At 35.9% G+C, this 23,714-nt stretch overlaps 1 long non-coding RNA gene across 4 annotated transcripts in view; it reads right to left on the reverse strand.

Annotated features, from left to right (window-relative positions):
• Positions 1-4,094: 4,094 nt before the first annotated feature.
• Positions 4,095-23,714, reverse strand: part of LOC141378565 (uncharacterized) — a 32,066-nt gene continuing 12,446 nt past the window's right edge. The window contains exons 4-6 of one of the 4 annotated variants that reach the window (XR_015514010.1): positions 9,754-9,890; positions 7,846-7,961; positions 4,759-5,387 (exon numbers count right to left, since the gene is read on the reverse strand). This is a non-coding gene — a long non-coding RNA (uncharacterized LOC141378565). Of the gene's footprint in view, positions 5,388-7,845; positions 7,962-9,753; positions 9,891-18,216; positions 21,004-23,714 lie in introns of those variants that run through there. The other 3 variants (XR_015514009.1, XR_015514008.1, XR_015514007.1) reach the window with 3 other exon arrangements.

The following is a 23,714-nucleotide window of genomic DNA, read 5'->3' on the forward strand; positions in this document are numbered from 1 at the left end:
TGATATACCCTGTGTAACTTCGCTAACTGTAAAATCCATCCTTTAAACTAATCCTTGTCTAGTCTAGTCAAGTTCAGTAAGTAACCATCTCTTGCCATACCTGTTATCTGCGCAGCCACCCCGCTGTGTGGAATCCGACCTTCTCACCCCTCGTGCATCCAGCATCCTCACTACTACTGGAGATCCCTCTCTGCCTAAGGTCCTCTTGGAACCCCCTCGGCTCAGGTCCAGAGGTAGAAGTCTTCTGTGGCCGCAAAACCACCCTGCGTTCATCTCCGACAAATGACAAACTGCAGCTGCCTTAGTTATTAATAAACTTTCTGTTTGAGCAACTTCTGACTCCGTATTCTGTCCAGACCTTGACACATAGGGCCCTATCATACACCCGTCGCAATATGGTGCAAGACGTGACGCAATTGTTATATGCTTCTTTCAGCTTGGCGCAAGAGCCATTTTGACATTTTGCGCCAAGCTGTTTAAATAGCAAATGCATTTACACTCATATGGGCGCCCATAGGCGTTCTGGTCTAAAAAAGCAAGAGTGTTTTGCCGTGTTTCTGGCACGTTGCTATTTTGAGAAACCAATAATCTTTTCTTTAGACCAGAACAAACCCTGTCTAAAGTCCGGTCTAAAGTTACACACTGCTTAATACAGAAAATGTGGAGCAATACGCAAGTATCTTTACATATATAAAAAAAAAATATATAAATAAGTTAAGGATATATATATGATATAATAGGGATATATATATATATATATATATATATATATATATATATATATATATATATATATATATATATATATATATATATATATATAGGATATGAATATAAAGGATTAAAATATTACAAAACATATTATTTTCTAGCCTACTTGAATTTAAAAACCACTGCCTTCATCACTTCTTCATCTCGGGAGGCTTTTTTAGTTCATTAGGGGTTCAAGCGCGTAGCCCTGAAACCCTATTATTTTTGTCAATTTTTGCTCTTCTTATTATTGTTTTTTTCTGCCAAATTTACTATTGCACAGACCAAACCGTAAGGCCTAGAGAGCTGAAACTTTGTCAGATGGTAGAACACAGTTAAACTACATGCTCAACAAAAATCAGCTAAATCGGACCATAGGTAGCGCTATGGCACCAAAAACCAATATTTTGGACATTTTTGGCCACCATTTGCACACCGTTTGTTGTAAACTCATAAAACTTGCATATTTGGAATCCCTGGGTCAGGCAACAAAAATGTAGTGACTCAAATTTTCAATACATTTAAAGTTTTTCCGCTACATCGCGATTTGTCCGAAACCTACTTTTGCAAACTAGTCCTAGGTTTTTTCCCCAATCTGAACCAAACATCTGTGAAATGTTCTCTGGACACTAAATATCAATAATTATGAAAATAAATAAATAAAAAAAAAATAGAAATTTTGATTCTCGCACGAAACAGTAGGCAAATATGTTCAATGCTAATTGTAGCTATAACTTTTGAACTCTGCTCATACTGAACAGTTTGACACTAAAACCACTGCTGTCACTCACACCGTTCATTAAATATTTATCAATATATGAAAAACCTACTTTTGTCCCTACTAGTCCCTGGTTTTTAGCTCAATCGCAACGAAACCAGTGTTGTTAGAATCTCTCTGGACTGAGTAGATCAATAATTATCAAAAATCAGTTAAACTTTCCACTTTTGTTAGCTGTAACAAGCTCATTTACAAAAGGGGCATGTCTACACGGACCTACATGCTTGTAAACCAATAAGGACAATTCAAAACATCACAGAAATTGGTGAGCACATGTGGCATATCAATGTGAAGTAACATGCAAAATGTTGTAGACATCGGGTTATTGGTGGCGCTATAATAGTAAAAAAAATGGTCCTAAAAACATGCTAAATGGCTTAAAAATACACTATATGTGCTTGATTTACACACTTATACAAGTTTAGTACAAGCTTATCACTTTTAAATTATGGAAATAATTATTTACATGTTCAATTTTTTGTCCATCTTGGATGTTTTAAAGGTCTCAAAAACACAAATTTTCAATATTCTATCATTTTAGCCACTATAACACAGACTTTTAAATGTCACCTACAATATTTAGCCACTAGATGTCAGCACAAGACCACTAATTATTTGTTCAAAACATTTGCATACCTTTGTTTTTTTTCACATTTTTAGAGTTTAAAGTAAGGGAAATTGTATTTAGGATTATTCTGAATCACATTGACATGATGTAAACGCTGTTATGCATTAAAAATTTAAGTTAGTCCCAGTTTACCTCTTCATAATAATTCCAAAAAGTAAAAACTGGTTCTTTTATTAAACACCTTGTTTTAAAACATCTATAAATTAATCACAACTGTGGCCACTACATGGCAGTAACAGACCACTCATAGTTTATTTTACTGCTCTGTAGCAAACAATGCATTCTGAATCCCAAATTGACATGGCATGAACACAGTTAATGCATTTCAGATTAAATTTAGTCAAATCTTGTCACACTTTTTACTCTGTAGATAATTAATTATTTTAATAAAATACTAAATTTACTTTTTATAGTTATAGCATGCTCATTCATAAAAGGGATATATTTATGCACACCTAAATGGCTGTAATCACAAAGTTACACCATGCCCACTAGATGGCATTAGGAGATCATTAATACCTAATTTCACTTCTCTTTTGTCATTTTTATTGGGAAGAGCTAAAATGGCAATAACTTATGAATAAATTAAAAGATCTTCACCAAACTTGTTACTTATATGCAAGAGGTCAAACTAAGGTCATAGCTTGAAACTCGTAGACATGGGAGCCACATTGTAGCGCTATACATTGTAAAATCACTGTATCTGAGTAACCATTTATCTGATTAACTAGAAATTTGACATGCAGTGTCTTTGTCTAAGGTGCCATGACTTGATCTACTCATTTTGTCATAGGGCTGCTTATACTGAATACTTTGAAATAAAAGCGGTCACACGAAATGTTCATTAAAGAATTGTCAATATGTAAAAACCGAAGTTGCTTTTTTGGAGTGTGTAATCAAACATTAATTAGCTTAATCTATAAACTCTAACACTTTAATCATATATTTCATTGTCGAATAAACTACTTACAGACTTTCTAACTGCTAAAACCTTACGCTGCTAAAATGCTCAAACCCTGTTAATTGCTGCTTGCAGCTATATTTCAATTTGCTTTTGTATAATGTTATTAATATTAGCAATATTATTTATTATCTGCATATTTATATTTGTTTTATTAAAAACAAGTTTAGATTTGTCCACCTGTCAGGTTTTAGACCATATGGGGCATAGCAGGTGTATTTGGAAATAACTTTTGTATTTTGACCACACTTCGTTATTACTGTTCATTTATTAATTTGCTGGAAATTAGAACTGAATTTAGAAATAGTTTTGAAACAAATCTGTGCTTAACAAATAAAATTAATTATTTATAGGCAAATTGATGTCTGTGCATAAAGGTTTCCCAACGAAAGCAAAAGTGAAAGTGAACTTACTTTACGTCATGTAAATAGCAAATATGCTTATGGCGCGACGCAGCTGACTCTTAAAGGGAATGGGAGATGAGACTCTGATTGGTTTATGTGCCACAATACACCTCCTTTTTTTAAACCAGAATGCCTATGGGCACACATATGAGTGCAAATGCATTTGCTATTTAAACGGCATGGTGCAAAACGTCAAAATGACTCCTGCTTCGAGGTGAAACTAGCAAACAACAATTGTTTGCCTTGCACAGCATTACGCCGGGTGTATGTCAGGGCCCAAAGTGTGATTCATACTTAATGCAATAATCTTGTTTTAAGTTTAAATGATTTTACTCATTTTTATATACAGTAGTATTCTTAAAGAGGAAATCTCATGTGTAGTCTCTAGTTTTAAAACCTTTTTTTTACACAAAATAAGAAAGCATACAGTTTAAAAGGTTTTAAGACAATTTGACTAAATGCAATGCTTGGAATACTTGATTTCTTTACTAAAGGCTAAACTGCAAGTTTTAAAATGGAGTATGAATGAAAAAAAAAAAAAACATTTCAACTGTTTGTCATTCATTGTTTTTTAATTACTAATTTTATTATACTCCAATGTTTTTAAGTACTAATATCTAAAAAACTTGATGGTAACCATGGTAACACATACAATTAAAGTACTTTTTTTTCTTCAGACAAGATGTTATGTCTCCAGTTTTTGCAGTTTTTCTGTATTTGCTCTTCTTGGATCTGTAGTGCAGAACAGCAGTGCCTTTACATTGTACACCTGACAGGAGATTTTGGATATTGCAGTCTAATCTATCTAATACAATAATTCCTTATCCACATTACAAGTAACATAAAACTCTTATGTGTACAACTTAAGAAAGAAAGAAAAAAATTGAAATAAACCATAATAATACCAAAAAATTTAAAAAATAAATAAATAATAAAAAAAAACAAAAATAAAAAAAAACATGTCAAGCGTCATGCAAGGAATTTTGGAAAAGTGAATTTACAATTATTAACCAGCTATTTTAGAAACTTACTGTTTTTATCCAGGTTACTATTTTATACTGTCACAATTTTACAATTTACAGTTTACATTTTTAAAAATGTAGGTAGGTTTTCTAATTTCAAGCAAAGTTATAATTATCACTGGCAGATAATTTGAATTGCTTCCTAATCTTCGTAAATCATTTCTCAAATTTATATGGCTATTTATCATCTTTTGCAGCTTTAAAAGACAGATTTTCCAATGCTGAAGAATTTCTTTATGAAAACTTGTCAGGGACACCAGCACACCAGAAGAGTTTCTGCCAAGTAAGCCTTCATTTAACAGGATCTCATTGGTATTAGGTGGAGGAGTGCTTGTTCAGGTTTGGCATTCATGCTGCAATCTGCCTCCAGCGCTATTTGAGAACAGAAGTTCCTCTACAGTACGGCTCTGTGTGGTCGGCATGCTAACATAAAGCACTACATGCGCTGATTGTACCCGTCACGCTGCACGCAAGTTCATTATTTAGCAATCTTCATTTTACATGAGCTCAGCAAGGTCTGGTGCTGCTTTGCAATTACATTCAAGCGCTCAAAGTAGCAAGAAAAAAATGATAGAGCTATGGTTTTGACACGGAAGGTTATTTATTATATTTCTCAGAGAATAAACTATTGAGGTTCCGATTATGTTGAACATTATATGGCATCCTGGTCTCCGAATATCGAAACCACAAAGCATCAAGTGTGGTCCAGGCAGGGCTCAGATTGGGCTGCAATACCTGCACAAAGCACTTGATGGCACTGTTGGTGAAATTATTTGAAACAGATTGAAACAATCCAATGGAATCCAGCTAAAGATGTCCAGCGATGAATTGTGTACATTCATATCTGAAATATAAAAGGTGCTGCATACTTGATTTGTTTTTAGAACCTGTACTGTATGCATGATACCTAGCTACTAAATAGAGTAGATGCATCAGTATCACAATTTACTTTTTAAATATTATTATGTATATTAATTACATATACTACGGCTATTAATTTTAGTACTTGTAGGTGTATTAATCTTATCAATAATAATAATAATAAAAATAAAAACTATAATAATAATAATAATATGTTTAATATTAATAACTTTATATTGTACTGTATATATGGAAATCTAAACATGCCTGAAACTCATCTACTAAATGAAGTAGATGCATCATAACAATTAAATTTGTTATTGTTATTATGCATAACAATATAGCTAAAATTTTTATTGCTATTACAAATACTACAACTACGAAAATTAGTAGTAGTAGGTGAAGTATTCTTATCATTAATCATAATAACGATAATAATAATAATACTAATACTACTACTACTACTACTACTACTACTTATAATAATAAAAAAATAATAATAATATGTTTAATAATAATTACTGTATATTGTACTGTTATTGTACTGTAATTGCTATTACAAATACTGCGACTACATTCAGTAGTAGGAGTTGCATTCTTATCATTAATATTTATGACAATAACAATAATAAAAATCACATATAACATAATATTATTAAGAGTGACAATAATAATGACAATACATAAAAATGATAATAATAATAATATATATGTTTAATATTAAAACCTGTATATTGTACTGTATATTGCATATGGAAATCTAAATATGCATGATACCCATCTACTAAATGAAGTAGATGCATCAGTATGCCCATTTAATTTATATTTTTTTATTATTGCTATCCATAATAATAGTGCTACTATTTTTATTACTATAACAAATACTATGACCACAAGTATTAGTAGCAGTAGTAGTAGTAGTATTTTAATAATTAATAATAACAAAAATAATAATTACATATAATATGATAATATTCCTATTATGGATGACAATAAAAAAATCATGACAATATTAATACAAGTTTAACAATATTAACTGTATATTGTACTGTATATTACAAATGTACACCTAAGTATGCATGATACTAATAAAAGTAAATGCATCAGTTAAAGTTATTAATCGGGGGTAGCCACAGCGGAATTAGCCGCCAACTTATCTAGCATATATTTTACACAGCGGATACCTTTCCAGCCGCAACCCATCACTGGGAAACCCATACACACTCATGCGCACACATACATACACTATGGACAAATTAGCCTACCCAATTCACCTGTACCGCATGTTTTTGGACTGTGGGGAAAACGGAAACCCACGCAAACGCAGGGAGAACATGCAAACTTTACACAGAAATGCCAACTGACCCAGCCGAGGCTCGAACCAGCGACATTCTTGCTGTGAGGCGACAGCACTACCTACTGCGCCACTGCATCGCCAGTAGTAGCATTCTTATGATTAATAATAATAATAATAACAATAATAATAATAATAATAATAATAAGTGTTTAACAATAATTACTCTATATTGTACAGTATATTGCATATGGAAATGTAAATATGCATGTTACTAATTTACTAAATAGAATAGATGCATCAGTATCACCATTTTATTTTATTTATTATTATTCATAATAATATTGCTAATACTTTTATTGCTATTACAAATACTACAACTACAGATATTAGTAGTAGAAGCATTCTTATTTATAATAATAATAATAATAATACATAATTAATAATAATGATAATGATAATAATTACAACAACAGTTATTTATTTTATTTTATAACACCTCTTCCCTATACTAGAATTTAGGAACTCTAAAGACGTTGCCAAATCATGTTTAAATTTCATTCATACAGCACATATACTTTTTCTAAAATACACATTTGCAAACGTTGTCAGCATTTCACTTTGTTAAAAAGCTGAAATCCTGATTGATTTCCATAGTAGCAAAACAAATACTATGGATCAATTGTCAGTGCTGGGAAATAATGCATTACAAAAGGAATGTGATTACAGTAGCATATTACTTTTTTCTGTAACAGTAATATAACACATTACTAATAATGTGTATTGTAATATTATTACTCATTACAGTTTCATAAATGTTAAAAGTTAGAACAGCACATCTGAATCTGAAATGGTGTTATTTATTTATTTATTTATTATTAGGGACCGCTGCTGGCCAAAAGGGTGCCCTAAGCGAAAGTTTACTCTGGTGCCCCCACAGAGGAACAAAAATCACACAAACATTCAAACATGTATTTATTTATTTATTTATATACATAAATATGCATATAAACCCTTAAATTATACTTGAACGTTTAAATGTTTACATTACAAAATAATAGCTTACATCAAAATAAGCAGTCATATCTTCTGCAGAAACATAATTTCAAGCATTTACAAAGGGTAAGGAATAAAACCCTCTCTGTACCTGTAGAGATAGACAGTCCTCAGTGCTGCATCCTGTACCTGTGCAGCTGCTGGTGTCTCTGGAGCAGTGCTGGTCAGGCAACCTCATCTTCTTTTGTGACAAATTTCAGCATTGACCTCCATGAACAATACAGAAGAAATTACTTATTTAAAGAAGAAAGCTCATGACATACCATTAAAACAATAGGCTAGACCAGCACTCTTCATAAAGCATCTAAACTACAACTAACATGTGGATTTAATTTGCACTGTAATATGGTGAGAAAAACTGTCCCTTCCTTTCTGTATAAATCAAAGACATTTGTAGTTTTTAAGAATGAATTGGTGTATTTTTAAACAAAAAACTTTGTTAACATTTAGAAAAAAAATAATCATTAAAGAATTCATGCTATAAAAATGGTTTTTGGCCTGTGATTTACAGTAATTTGACTCATTTTATATTATTGATCTTCCAGAAATCACAGAATATAAGTCAGTTTTGTTATTTCATACTGTAATGCACAAAAAAGACTAAAGAGACTTTATTGTCATTGCAGTGATACAAGCAATAACAGCAATAAGAAATGTATAGAAATAGACAAAGCAATAAACAAAAATAATTGCTGTCTGCAAAGAATTGTGCAGTGCATGTGTATGTAGCTAGTGTGCAAACAGAATTGTATAGTATTGCACAAGTTAATAACACTAATTAAGTTTGAGTAATCAGCAGCAACATGGGGAAGAGGGGCAAACGCAAAAAGTCAAAGAACATGTCCTGTCTAAAGCACAATCCATAGCAGTTGTGGAGAAGCTTAAAAGTTTAAAAGAAGCCTCACTAATTTACTTGAACAACCAAAAATATGCTTTCCAGATTCATGGAAGTTACCTGAAAGTGATGCACATAACTCATCTTGTACTTTTTTCCTCTTCTTGGCTCCAGACAGCTGTTGTCTTTATCTGTGCATAGAGCTGCAACTTGCATCTATTATTATTATATGCAGCTAGCAGCCGCAAAGATAAGTGGACCGGGCCGTGCTACCGCGTGCACGAAAAATTACGTCACATGTTTGTTTATGCGTCCGCCTTAAAATGATTTTTTAAATGTGTTGAACACCATATTATCAATAGATGTTTTATTTACACGCAGTTTATGTTGATATTAGTAAATAAATATCAATTTTTTTTTTTTGAGCAGCCCAGATGGTGCCCCCCTCCGAAGTTGAGGCCCTACGCAGCCTGCATACTCTGCGTATAGGGAGCGGTGGTACTGGGACCGAGCACAGGCACTGGTGGTGCGAAACCCTAATGGAATTAGAATTACAGTAGGTAGTGCTGCCGCCTCACAGACAGAAGTTCGCTGGTTCAAGCCTCAGCTGGGTCAGATGGCGTTTCTGTGTGGAGTTTGCATGTTCACCCTGCGTTTGTGTGGGGTTCGTGTTGTCTGCTACAGTCCAAAGACATGTGGTACAATTGAATTGGGTAAGCTAAATTGTCCGTAGTATATGAGTGTGTATGGATGTTTCCCAGAGATGGTTTGCAGATGGAAGGGTATGCGCTGCGTAAAACATATGCTGGATTAGTTGGCGGTTCATTATGCTATGGCGACCCCAGATTAAAAAAAGGACTAAGCCTAACAGAAAATGAATGTATTGATGAATGAATGTATGAATAAATGAATGAATTTTACTGTATGTCTGTTTACTGTTTCTGGAGGTATTGCTGGATTTTTTAAAATCCCTGTCAAAACCATAAATGAGGAGGTAAACAAGTCATATATACACATGCTTAAGACATGCTCTGTCACAATTTTCCACTGAAAACAGTAAAAACATGGTCAACCGTTTGGTAGAGGGGTGGTCAAAGCGTTAATATGGTATAAATACAGCACTACAAAACACAAAAGAGAGAACTCGCTTAGAAGGCCACTTACCTGTTCTGTAATGATTTGTTCAGCTGTAGTTTAAAATGTGCTTATTATGCAGGCTCTGTCGCCATCTTTTGGTGGAATGTCCATCGTCTTTATTCTGCTCAGTATGGCAGGCTGATGGTCGCTAATGTGCTTAGCCTCTGAAATTATGAATAATTAAAATAGGCACTATCTTTATAAATATACAGCTTAGTTTCAATCTAAACAACTACATTCTTGCCAAAAAAGCCTTAAAAGTACATTATGTTGTCCAACAGCTGCAATATTTGTAGTCCTCTGCTTGCCACCTGTGAGCGGATTAATACACAAGAATGAAGAAGCTGTAAGTGTGCGATATTACTTTATTATCTTACGGCTAACGGCCAAGCAGTTTCGAGAACCAGATATAACTGTTATATATATATATAGGGCAGCACAGTGGCGCAGTGGGTAGCGCTCTTGCCTCACAGCAAAAAGGTTGCTGGTTCGAGCCTCGGCTGGTTCAATTGCCATTTCTGTATGTGTGCATGTTCTCCTCGTGTTCGCGTGGGTTTCCTCCGGGTGTTCCAGTTTCCCCCACAGTCCAAAGACATGTGGTACAGGTGTGTGTGTGTGTGTGTGTGTGTGTGTGTGTGTGTGGATGTTTTCCAGGCATAGGTTGTGGCTGGATGGGCATCCTATGCATAAAAACGTGCTGGATAAATTGGCGGTTCATTCCGCTGTGGCTACCCCAGATTAATAAAGAGACAAAGCGAAAAAGAAAATGAACATATATATATATATATATATATATATATATATATATACATATACATACACACACACACACACACACACACACACACACACACACACACACACACACACACACACACACACACACACACACACACACACACACACATACATACATACATACATATATATATATATATATATACACATATATATATATATATATATATATATACATATATATATATATATATATATATATATATATATATATATATATACCTCCCCCCTATTGGGAGTTCGATCAAGCTTACCTTTCCACATATACATACATACATTATATATATAATATATATATGGGGGACCCCATTCGGGCAGAGGGGTGGAGCAACGACCCCTGGCGGTTCCCCAGACAGCGCCAAGACTCTCTCCGGTTCAATCGGTTGCTCCTGCTGGCCCCGGGGGTATAGTGAGAAGGACTGGGCCGATGAATTTTCAGTGCGGGCACGAGGATAGCGCGCCAAAAGTCTGTTCCGTTAAGGAGGCGAGTGCGCCGAGCACCTCAAACACCCGCTAATTCTGGGAACTAATTGGCCTGGATTTAATAGGTTATTGGGGGTCTTATGTGCGGGTGGTTCTTGGAAGAAGAAATCGCCGGATAGGGGGCGTGTCGCCCAGCTGGGGGAATCCCAGGCAGTGACGTCACGCGCTGACCCAGGGGAAGGGCTGGGAATTTCCTGGTGTAAGGACTTTCCCCTGGAGCAGTCGCGTGATGACACGCTAAAACATGCAAAGAGTGCAGGTTATTGATGGGAAAATCCTCCAGCCTGATCGACCCCTCTCCTATGCGTATTTTGCGGTTATTAATGATAGTGTATCAAGTGACCCAAGACGCTCAGACAAAAGAAGATACAACCCAGCTATTAGTACCAAAGAGCCACCGGGAAATGCTTTTTCAGGCGGCTCATTCTAATCCTATGGCCGGACATTTAGGTCAGGCGGCCACACTAAATCGCCTCATGACCTGATTCTTTTGGCTGGGCATTCACGGTGAATTCAGCAGATGGTGCGCTGCGTGCAGTGAATGTCAGCTGGTAAATCCACCGGCCACCCCAAAAGCACCCTTTGCCAACTATGGCGATCCCCTTCAAGAGAATTGGTATGGATCTCATCGAGCCATTAGAGCAATCCGCACGCGGGCACCAGTTTGCATTAATTCTGGTGGATTATGCAACCCGATACCCGGAAGCAGTCGCAGTCTGTAACATCTCAGCAAAGAGCGTTGCGGAGGCGCTGTTTCGGATAATCTCCCGAGTGGGAATCCCCAAGGAGCTTCTCATTGATCAAGGCACTGCGTTCATGTCACGCACGATGCGAGAACTTTACGGATTATTGGGCATTAAATCTATTCGCACCAGTGTCTATCACCCACAAACAGACGGGCTGGTGGAAATATTTAATCGCACGCTTAAATCAATGATTTAATATAACCTGATTTAGCACCATATCGAGACCGAACCAGGCGTGGTCGTTAGGACCCGGCCATATCGCCTACCTGAACACAAGAAAAAAGTGATTCAGTAAGAATTGAGTAATGTGTTGAAAATGGAAGTAGTAGAAGAATCCCACAGCGACTGGGCCAGCCCGATTGTCTTGGTACCCAAGATGGACGGCTTGGTCCGGTTCTGTGTGGATTATCGCAAGGTGAATGCTGTGTCGAAATTCGACGCTTATCCAATGCCGCGTATTGACGAGTTGCTCGACCGGTTGGGTGCTGCTTGGTATTACTCGACATTGGATTTAACGAAGGGCTATTGGCAGATCCCCTTATCTGCCATATCCCGCGAAAAAACAGACTTCACCACACCGTTTGGATTACACCAATTTGTGACGCTTCTGTTTGGGGCACTGGCGACGTTTCAACGCCTGATGGACAAAATACTCGGCCCTCACACAGCATATGCCGCTGCTTATCTAGATGATATCATCATTTACAGTAATGACTGGCAGTGACATATGCAACATCTGAGGGCGGTATTGTCGGCGCTGAGATGGGCGGTGGGGGTATGTGGAGAGGCAAGCATAATCTAACACCCAATAGGGGGGGGAGAGCATGGTAGGAGCCCGGCGGCTAATCAGCAGGTCAATCAGAAATAATAAATAACACCTGTCTTTCTAGTGATTGGGCCGGAGAAACTCCCTTCTTAAGGAGAACTAAAGGAGCAGTCTGGAGAAGAGAGAGCGCACACACACAGACACAGCCTGCAAGTGGTGTGCATTAATATAATAAAATATATTGCTTGCCTGATATCGCCGACCCTGTCTTCTTCCTCCCACACAACAACGAATTTTATTACAGTATATATATATATATATATATATATATATATATATATATATAGATAGATAGATAGATAGATAGATAGATAGATAGATAGATAGATAGATAGATAGATAGATAGATAGATAGATAGATAGATAGATAGATAGTTTGGTTGCAAAATGCGATAAATGCTATTTTTTGACATTTGGATTTTATTATTGGAAATCACTGTTCAGATGTGCCTTAATCTATGTGTGAATTGCTGCCATTAATATCATTTAAGAATGTACATTTTAGGCCAACTACAAAATGTATTTTTCACAAAATGCGATATCCGCCAGACCTGTTTCTTTACAAAGTGCGATATTGAACGCTCAGTATGCTGCGCTTGCTCAGCATCCTCTTGGTAGAGAGTCACTGCCTGTGAAGTGCTAGGAGTTTGCTTATTGATTTAGGGATAGAAGAAAGCCTATAACTTTTATAAAAACTGTATAAAAACGCTAAAAAAGTGGACGAGAATAAAATGCATCTGTCTCCTTCATCTGTCAACAATACATAAATGCAGCAGGGAACGAGTCTCCGCTGATGTCAAGAGAAAGTCCAGGGAGCACCTTTTTCCTGCGCTCCTACCCATCACAAGATACTTGTCTGCAAGGCTACATTACTAATTATACTTAGTAAGTGTATTTTTTAAAATTGTTTCTTACATGTAGCTGAGTAGCCTATCTGAAGATTTATTTATGCGGTTGCACCCATTATTTATAGCCTAAAACATTACGTTAATTCTTGTTGTTGTTGATTTATTATAAGGGAACATAAAGGGCACAGGTTTTTATGGAGATAAATGGTTTTGCTTTTTCTCAACAACCATTAACTAAGCTATTATTACTGTTATTACAGTGAAATAATAAATTACATGGCGAGGCGAGCTTGTGTCACCGACTCTGTGCAACAGAGAACTGTGACCGTGGCTCCGCCCGCTCTGATCATACTGGTTTGGTTTTCAGCAGCGATGTGAAGGAGCCGCCCTCCACTCTTTCTGTAACAAGCTACAAGTCATTCATCTAACTAATTTAATTTTACTTATTAAACAAAACATTGATTTACTAGCTTTTCTTAAGGGTATTACTTTAGTAGAATATAGCCTAAGTGGATATAGCATTTTGCAAAAAAAAATAAAAATAAAATAATAATAATAATAATAATTGCCATGTTATGTTGGGTACGTTCTGGCCAAAACAATCTTTGTATACAGTATACTATTCCATATATTTATAATGTATTTTTTTTTTTTACCAATTTAGGATGTTTGACAATGCTAAGATTAATATGTTGCATTTTGGCTTGGTTTTTGACTTATTTATGAACTATTTATGGACATAAAATTAAATAAAAAATTAGGGTTTCAGCTTTTTTAAAAACATCTTTTTTTATGTTCAACAGATAAAAGAAACTCAAAGGTTTGGAAACGTTTTACTGTGAGTAAATAGTGAAGACATTTTAATTTTAGGGGGGACCGGCCCTTTAACTTTGCTTTAAAACATAGGCCTTTTACCTCTAAAGAACACCCGCCATCTTGTTTGACATCAGAGCAGAACTGAGCTAAGACTGACGTTTTAATGTTTCGTCTCTTCATTTACAGTCTGTCAAGACTCTCTCAACACTCGCATTCATCAGGAGTTTAGGTGAAGGATCACACTCTCTACACTTGAGTGATAGTGACACGGTAGCTCATTGAAATGTCACATACTCCCCAGGGTCGGTCAAAGGAACACAAAACTCTGCCGTTCTGCTTCTTTCTTCTTCTTCGCCAGCTAAATGTGCATGCCTGCTGAAGGGGCCACTTCCTGTCTCATTTACACTATTCAAATTGACCTTCATTAATTCACCACTCAAGACTCGCTTCATTACAATCTGTATTAAAAATACACATAAAAGAGAGAGAAAGCCATAGATATTCCATTCCATTGGCTAGTGACTGAACTGATGGAGTCACTTTGTTTGTGTTGTTAAAGTTGCTTGCTGTTTTGCTGGTACATGCAAATCTGATCTCTGGCTAATTTATTTCTTCAAAGAAGTTTGTGAATCAGATTAAAATATCTGGATGAACTGATCTGAGATCGCTGCGTGTGTTGTGAAGGACGGATTTATCGATCCTTGAAATCATGATCGGCAACGATTGGCTGATGGCACAGCAATGTAATGACATCATCTGATTAATATTCAATTATCCATGTAAGCAAAGTTACATACAATTTGTAATAAACAGTTTGTAAATATGATAGGCAATGAATTTCCACATTTGTTGTCAGCTGCATGCTTTACACTTTCATGTGTCAAGAGTATTTATCAATTTATTTAGTTTTACAGTTAGAGCCATAGTATGATAGTAGCTGGTTTCTTAATCGATGTAATGAATAACTGGATGTTTAATATAATTTTGCATCACAAAAGCATTTTGATATTGGTAAAAAAAGTGTCTGCAACTTTTTGTAAAGCATCAAATTACCATCAAATTAGCTGCCAAAACATGTTAATTACTGCATAAATGTACTATCCCTTAAAAAAAAAATGCTTATTGTGAATGTCTATTATCATAAACAAATTGTACTAATGTGGTTGTAAGCATTTGTATTTAAAAAGTTAGTATCAATAAATTTTCTCTTTGGACCACCAGTCTTTGTATTTTCATTTCAAAGTGCAGATTGCAATAGATATATATGTAGAGAGTTTAAAATATAATATTTATTATTTTCCCAAGTGTACTACTGTAAAAAAAAAATCAGAATTTGGTACATACTTTCAGTATCATCTTTTCTTGACCCATTCTAATCCTGTTTAAATGAAATGAGCCTTCTCCCAAGCAGTTTTGAGCTACCAGAACTGTTGCAACTCTTATGTGGGACAACAGTTGACAACAACTCTTATGTGGGTTTTGAAGAACGAAATGGTCCTGGATCATATCAAATCGTCAATAACCAAATCTAGCTGAGTAATCCACATATGAAGAACAGATCCTATATCCAATCCTGTTTATATAAAATAAGCCTATTCCAAAGCAGGTTTGAAAATTTAAATCATCCTGACTTGTGTCAAATAGTCAATAACCAAATCCAGCTAATTGAGTAATCCACATATGAAGAATGGACCCCTGGTAGCTCAAACCTGCTTGGGAGCAGGCTTATTTCATGTAAACGGGATTAGATCGGGTCATTTAAAGCAAAGGTAATACTGAAAGCATGTACTGAATGCAAATATTTTCTTATAGCAGTAACCCATAGATTACATACTCTGGGGGAAATTGTAAAATAGCTTTAAGAATATATATATATATATATATATATATATATATATATATATATATATATATATATATATATATATATAAGGCTTGGGCGGTATTACAGTATTATGGTATACCGCGGGATCTAAAAATAGCAACGGTGTCAGTTTCAATACCGTAATACCGTCATAAAATATTAAATAATATTTATTTAATGCCTACAAAAAACGGGACAGTGTAGAGGAGAGAGAGAGAGGGAGGGGGAGAGGTGAGGTGACTAGTCGCGCTCCAAAGTGACCTGCAGTTTAATAGTATTTTCGGATGACTGTATAAGAAGGGAGACGAGGTAAATATGAACTAGAGGTCTGCATTAGAGCTGAAGATTTTTGCCCGAACCCGGCAGGACCCGAAAAAATCTCTGCAATCGTGAAACAAATGATGACGAAGAAGTTAAAAAACGTGGATTTAATAATGTTCCTCCACAAAAAGATGTAGCCTAATGTTGGTCAGTAAAGGGTTTTTAAATTATAAATGAATATTAATTAAACCATATAATCATAATGTAGACAGAGTATACAGGCTAATGTTGGCATTATTCCTTTAATATTCAGCTTCACCGTCGCCTTAATGCCAAATTGTGAAGAGAAGTGGCGAAACAAATCTTGCAGAGCTTTTATCTTAATTTCGTTATTGCCAAAATACCCAGCATCATTTATAATTTATTTTAATTTGATTTGTTAAGCAAGACTTTTTTTCATTGGTGTGTTGGCCAATTTAATGGCTAAGGGTATGTACCTAAGTGAGGCCTATTTAGAGTGCTGAGATGTTACGATGTTACAGAGAACTTATTTTATTTCTTTGTTCCAACTTCCAAGTGGCCTAGAGTCTACGTTTGTTGCGAATAAATTTTGTTAAAACATATAAATGACTTATTCTTGAAAAAAAAAGGCAAAAGAATTGTGTGCATGAGCACATTTGTATAATGTCGGGCAGTAAACGGGTTCGGGCTTTAAAAAGCTGTCAATCAAAATGTACCTGTCGGGCTCGGGCCCCATAGGGCCTCATTTTTAAGGCCCGATTACAGCTCTTTGCATTCCCGCTGCTGTACTGCGGAAGTTGACCAGATTTCTTGCAATGAAATTTCTGAATAAATCGCGGGAGTGCTGTGTGTGTTTTTGTGTAAGAGAGAGAGAGAGAGAGAGAGAGAGCGGTGCTGTGCGTCGCTTGGCGCGCGCCCTCTCTCTCTTTCTCTCTGTGTGTGTGTGTGTGTGTGTGTCTGCGTGCGAATGAGAGGAGTGTACCGCACAGAAGAAAACAAACTAGACAAACAGGTGACCGCGACCCTAAGGTCGCATATAAGGTATTCAGTTTCTGAATGGTTTAGGCTCAAGCCAACAGTTTGGTGACGCTGTCTGAGCCTTACGTCATAATTTTTTTATTACGCACGGTAATACTGGGGTAAAATATGGAGGCGGTTTGACATTATCAAAATTTGGATATCGCCCAAGCCTAATATATTTATATTTATATATATATATATATATATATATATATATATATATATATATATATATATATATATATATATATATATATATATACACACACATATCACACATTGTATATATCATATATATTGTATAAATTGTATATTGTATCGTATATAGTGTACTATTTTAAGATACTGACCCAGCTTTAGTAGATTTTGGATAATAATAGACATGGCCAATATTCTTTTTTTTAAGGAATAATAATTGTGGATGTGCATGTGGTTTGTAAGCTAATATGTCTGTGATTTGATGCTTTGCAAAGTTGCAGACACCTTTACCAATATATATATATATATATATATATATATATATATATATATATATATATATATATATATATATATATATATATATATATATATATATATATATATATATATAAGTAATGTATACTATAATATATACTATATAAATAATATATATTAGGGGTGTAACGGTTCACAAAAATCACGTTTCGGTTCGATACGACACAGTGTTGTTATGGTTCGGTATTTTTTCGATACAGCAAAAAATGAAAGAAGCCAGAGGATTTCTCTGATTTAATTTTTTTTTACGTATTAAAACTATAAACTAAATTGTTTTTTTTTTTTTCTTTTACTTTAAACAGTGATAGAGCCATACTTCCGGGGTTTCTGCTTAGTAGCAAATAAAACAAATTCTTCTTTATACTCAAAACCAAAAAATTTCCTATAAAAAACAAATGTGATATTGTAGTAGTTGAACAAAAAAAAGAAAAGAAAAGAACAATTTAGTTTTTTTATATGAAACTTTTGGGTTTTTTTTTTTTTCAGAAAGATGAGTGTCCACTTTTTCTTCAGACAACACACATCTGCTTGATTTGACTATCACCTGCCATTTTAGTGGATCTGAAAGCAAGAATTATCTGACTAAAATGGGCTTATCAAGGAATAATGTAACGGGGCTCAATTACATTTAACATTTTCTTAAACCCTGACATTTTCTCTACCGATTAAGGTCTCTAATATTCACAGCTATAAATGTGCCGATCGCCTCTGTGATTTGTTTTGCCCTGTTGGAATCTGTGGGAATTGCCTGTCTGAATGTTGTTCCAGTTCCAGTTAGAGATTCCGTGATGTCAAAGTAAATGAGTTAATGTGCACAAATATTAACAGTAAAATAGCTTACTGTCAAAGGAGATGTCATTGTTTTTTTTTCACCACTCTCTTGGTGGCGGTGATGGTGCGTGATGTATCTGCAGCACGATGGGGGCGTGTGCGGGCGACATATCTGAAGAGCGGTGGACGCGTGTGCGTACGATGTACCCGAGCGGTGGGGTCAGTTATGCCCAACATTCCTAAAGAGCTGAGAGGGATGCGGTGAAGAGGGGTGAACATTGTATTTAAGGACCAGGGGGGAGACGCGCGATTTCCAGAAGATAATCATTCGTTTGTGGACATCCCGGTGTCTCTATGCATTTGCGGGAGATTCCCGAAGCTTCCGGGATTAAATTAATGTAACTAGCCATTTTGCAAGCTAGTGTAGCGAGTGTCTGATTGGAGCATTGTTTGGAGGTGGGCGGGAGTAGTGATATGTGAAGAGGTTATTAAGATTGGCTGTTCTGTTTCGGGGTCCAGGGTTGTAGCGGCTACGTGGGCAGAGCCAGCACGAGCAGGCTGACAGACACAGAAGGCAGCAAAATTGCAAATGAGTGTATCATGCTTTAATAAAATGATAAAAGCGATGGTCTACCGTTTAACATTTGGGATGCCATGCTGAGGGTTGCCACACTGAAAACATTATATTTTGTACTTCATCTCTTTTATCTTTTTAGATGTTAGTCGGAAATTGAACTGTTCGGTTTGCAATGCATACCGAACCGAAAGTCTCGTACCGAACGTTTCAATACGAATACACGTATCGTTACACCCTTAATAAATATACATACACCCTTAATAAACATACATAATAAATATACATATATGTATGTAAATATAAATTCATGTATATCTAAAAAAACTCATGCAATCTAGGTTTGGGTTGATAGACAATGCTGTCAGCCATCGCAGATGGCCGATAGATCCATCACAATGCTGAGCATCACGATTCTCCTCCCTGCCTCTGTTGCAGCAGCAGCCCACTCTTGAAAAATAAAGACTTGGTCCCCGTTTACACTAATTTGTCTTGGTTTTAAAATGCCATTTTAGAATAAAAATGATCCACATCCACACTGGCATTTCTCCTAGCATTTCTGAAAAGTGCTTTTTGATGCTAAATTAACTTAAACAGCCAGTTATTCCTTGAAACAATTAAGAAACCTGAATAGACCTAGTCTACTATAATAGAGAAAATTAATTTTATTTGTAATACTTAATAAATTGCTAAATACTCTTGACAGATGAAAGTGTAAAGCCTGTTGCCCGCAACAATTGAGGAAAGATATTGCATTTCATATTTAACAAACCGTTTACTATGAGTTTTATGTACATTTGCTCACATGGATAATTGAACGATGTTATTAAGCTGCTGTCCTGTCAGACAATTGTTGCATTGCTAATCATGATTTCGAGGATCAATAGATCAGTCCGTAACACATGCAGCGATCTTAGTTCAGTTCATCCAGATATTTTAATCTGATTTGCAAACTTGTTTGAAGAACCAAATTAGCCAGAGATCAGTTATCAAGATGAAAAGATCCAGAATCTTCCAAGTCATCTTAGATAATTTAAGCAATTCACGAAGAACAGTCCGCAAATGTATTGTATGCTGTCTGATTTTGTCAGCGTTATTTAAGATTAATGTGTGGAGATTTTGGGTGATGTTCTTTGACATTTTGCAATATTTCAAAGAAATGTAAAGTAAATTAACAGCCTCTGGTTATGGCACAGGTAAACATGTCTTATGTGCACAAATGCAGTACATGAATAAAAGCATTTTCAGTCGTTTTAGTGAGGATGACAGAAAGAATTAAAAATGATAGTGTGGAGATGGAGCATTTTTAGATGATGTAGTTTTAAAATTTTTCTGGATTGTAAGTGTGGATGTAGACTCAGAGTTAAATTAAAGTTGCAATTTCATTGCACAATCTGTGACCTCATTAATCAATTATTTTAATCAGAAGCTATTGTACTGTTAACTGAATTTCTAAGCAGCTTTTATAAATGGCTAATTTTTAATTTAATAATTTTCCCTTGGCTTAGTCTCTATTTCAGAGGTTGCCACAGCAGAATGAACCACCAACTATCCCAGCATGTTTTACACAAGGGATGTCTTTCCAACCACAACCCAATTTTGAGAAACACTCATATCCACTCATTCACACACACATTCATACACTTCAGACAATTAAGTTTAATCAATCTACCTATAGTGCACGTCGTTGGACTATGGGGGAAACCGAAGCACCTGGAGGAAATCCGAAGCTCCTAGAGGAAATCACAAAAATAAACATCAATAAAGCTGCAGTCACTAGAGTTTGAGCTTGCAAAAATCTGTCATATGTCACTGCGAAAAGGGGCAGGAAAAAAAAAATAAAAAAAAAAAGCAAGCGATTGGTGTCTGTTTTAAATTTCTGAGCAGAGAGGTCATGTTTTGATCCTCGATTGGTCTCACGCAGTCAAATGATGCAATTTTACAGGTCAGAGTTCACAAAGCTTGAACTTTGTTCCGCAGTAAGCTGCAAAACTTGACGCATGACCTTGTGTATCCGGTCTGACGCATTTGCGTGTATGAATGAAAGACTATGGGGGGGGGGGGGGGGGGGGGGGTCCTATGTTCCAGCTTAAAACGGGTGGCAGCTATGTCTCTCATCCAACAATGGCTGAACTGAAAGTCAAACAGAGCACAAGCTCCAGGCATCGTCCTCTGTCATCACTATTCCATTTATACTTCCGGTCCTCCCGTGGGACTCAAGACAGGTGTGGCACACAGGTGATGCTCATCAGTGCTAATAACACCAGCCACATTCCGTTCCCACCTTCCTGTATCCAGCTAAACTATAAATTCCATGCGCCAATCAGCTCCTGCTACAGCTGACAGTAATCTGGATGCTGACACACACAGCTGTAGATCATTTACACTGATTACAAACACTATTTCAACACCACTCAAACACTCTACTATATATGATTATTGTTGTCTATTGCTGCTTTTCTGTTGCAAGTGTTTATCATTGTTTTTGCATTTTCTGTGTTTTCAAACTTTAAGACTATTTATAATTTTCTAATTCCCGCTCCCTTTCTTGCCATTTTTTTCCCTGTCATTAAAATTATTCTTTGGATCATCTCTGTTGTTTTGAATTGTTCTATTTTGAGACCTGCCTGTCTGTCTCATAAAAAATACTGTGCTTGGATTCAACCCCAAATTTTATTATTTTTCTATCCATCTTGTGTTATGTGCATTTTGGAATATAGAAGAAAAATAGTTTGATGGGCACGTCAAGATGCACATACGTTTCGAAAATGCACATAATAACATGTGCACACAACTGAGGATAAACTTTTTATCTGATAGGAAAATATGCACAAAAATATTTACTGAATAAATTCTAGCATGCATATCAAAAAAAAATCATGTCATGGTCTCAGTCTGCTAAAAGCCACTGTTAGTTTATTGCTTTTCAGCTTCATTTTCTGAGGCACAATGAAATGTATCACATGGGAAGAAGTTGCCAGTTTATTAGGACGATTTAGCTCTTTTTGAAACATTAGACAGAAACAGTGCTTTATTTACAAATGTTTTATGCAATATCCCTCTTTTGGGCATACATAAAATTCCCTCACTTGGATGGAAAGTAGCTGTTGAGTCAGTAGCAAAGACCTGTAAACTGAATGTAACCAAAACAAAGCTGTAAAGAATGACATTATCTGTGCTGTTTCAACATTTATTCATTTTCTTTTTGGCTTAGTCCCTTTTTTAATCAGGAGTGGCCACAGTGGAATGAACCGCCAACTTATTCAGCATATGTTTTACACAGCGGATGCCCTTCCAGCGACAACGCAACACTGGGAAACACCCATACTCTCTTGCATGCACACACAAACACTACAGCCAATTTAGTTTGTTTAATTCACCTGTACCGCATATCTTTGGACTATAGGGGGAACCAAAGCACCAGGCACACCGTATGAATACGAACACAGAAATGCCAACTGACCTTGCTGGGGCTTAAACCAGCTGTTTCAACAGCACCTTGTAAAATGTAACATTTGCGTTTACAAGCACCCTTATGGAAGAAGGTGCTTTATTATGAATATGAGATTAAACGCAACAATAAATGTATATGTACAATAGACCTTTTTCACAGACAGTAGCACGCACATCCGGTTGAGCGGTAGTTGCGTATCCTTACTTCCGGCCGGAGCAATAGCGTCAGATACGCTATAGTCTAAGTAAGGATACGCAACTACCGCTCAACCGGATGTGCGTGCTACTGTCTGTGAAAAAGGCCTATATGGATTTACTGCTTCTTCACTATGGATGCCCGGCACCTAGACTGCAGCTTAGAGGAGACTTTGGTTAGAGGAGAAATGGTTGTGCCCAACTGAGCCTGTTTTTTTTTTTCTTTTAATTTGGTTAATTGGTGAAGTTTGTTCCTCGCTGCTGTCACCGCTGGCTTGCATGGTTTGGGACTTGTAGAGCTGGGGCCTGTTTCAGTAAGGAGGTTTAAACAACTCAGAGTTTAAACTTGAACTCTGAGTTGATTTACCGAGAGATAAAAAACTCTGAGTTTTCGGTTTCAGAACAGCTGATCTGAGCTGGGTCAATTAACTTTGAGTAGACCAACTCAGAGTTAAGCGCGCGCACCGTGACTATAACAAGGCATTATCAATGGAGCACAGACATTACGAGTGACTATGGCAACATCTTAAAAAAAGAGATCAGCATTTCTTTCTTCAGCTGAACTTGATGTGCTCATGCAAAGTTATAGCAAATATGAGCATACATATTTAATAAGAAGCAGCCATCAGTGAAACAGAGACAGTGTGGGAAAACAGCTGCTCAAGTTAATGCGTAATTTTTAATTTTAAGTATTTAAACATTTAAGTATAATAAAATAAGTAATGTAATGTGTGACATTTATACTTTTTTTCTAAACTTTTATACACTTTTATCAGTTTTAATAGATTTAACAGTG

The sequence above is a fragment of the Danio rerio genome, chromosome 17, assembly GCF_052040795.2.
Source record: "Danio rerio strain M-AB ecotype USA chromosome 17, GRCz13ab, whole genome shotgun sequence".
Lineage (NCBI taxonomy): Eukaryota > Metazoa > Chordata > Actinopteri > Cypriniformes > Danionidae > Danio > Danio rerio.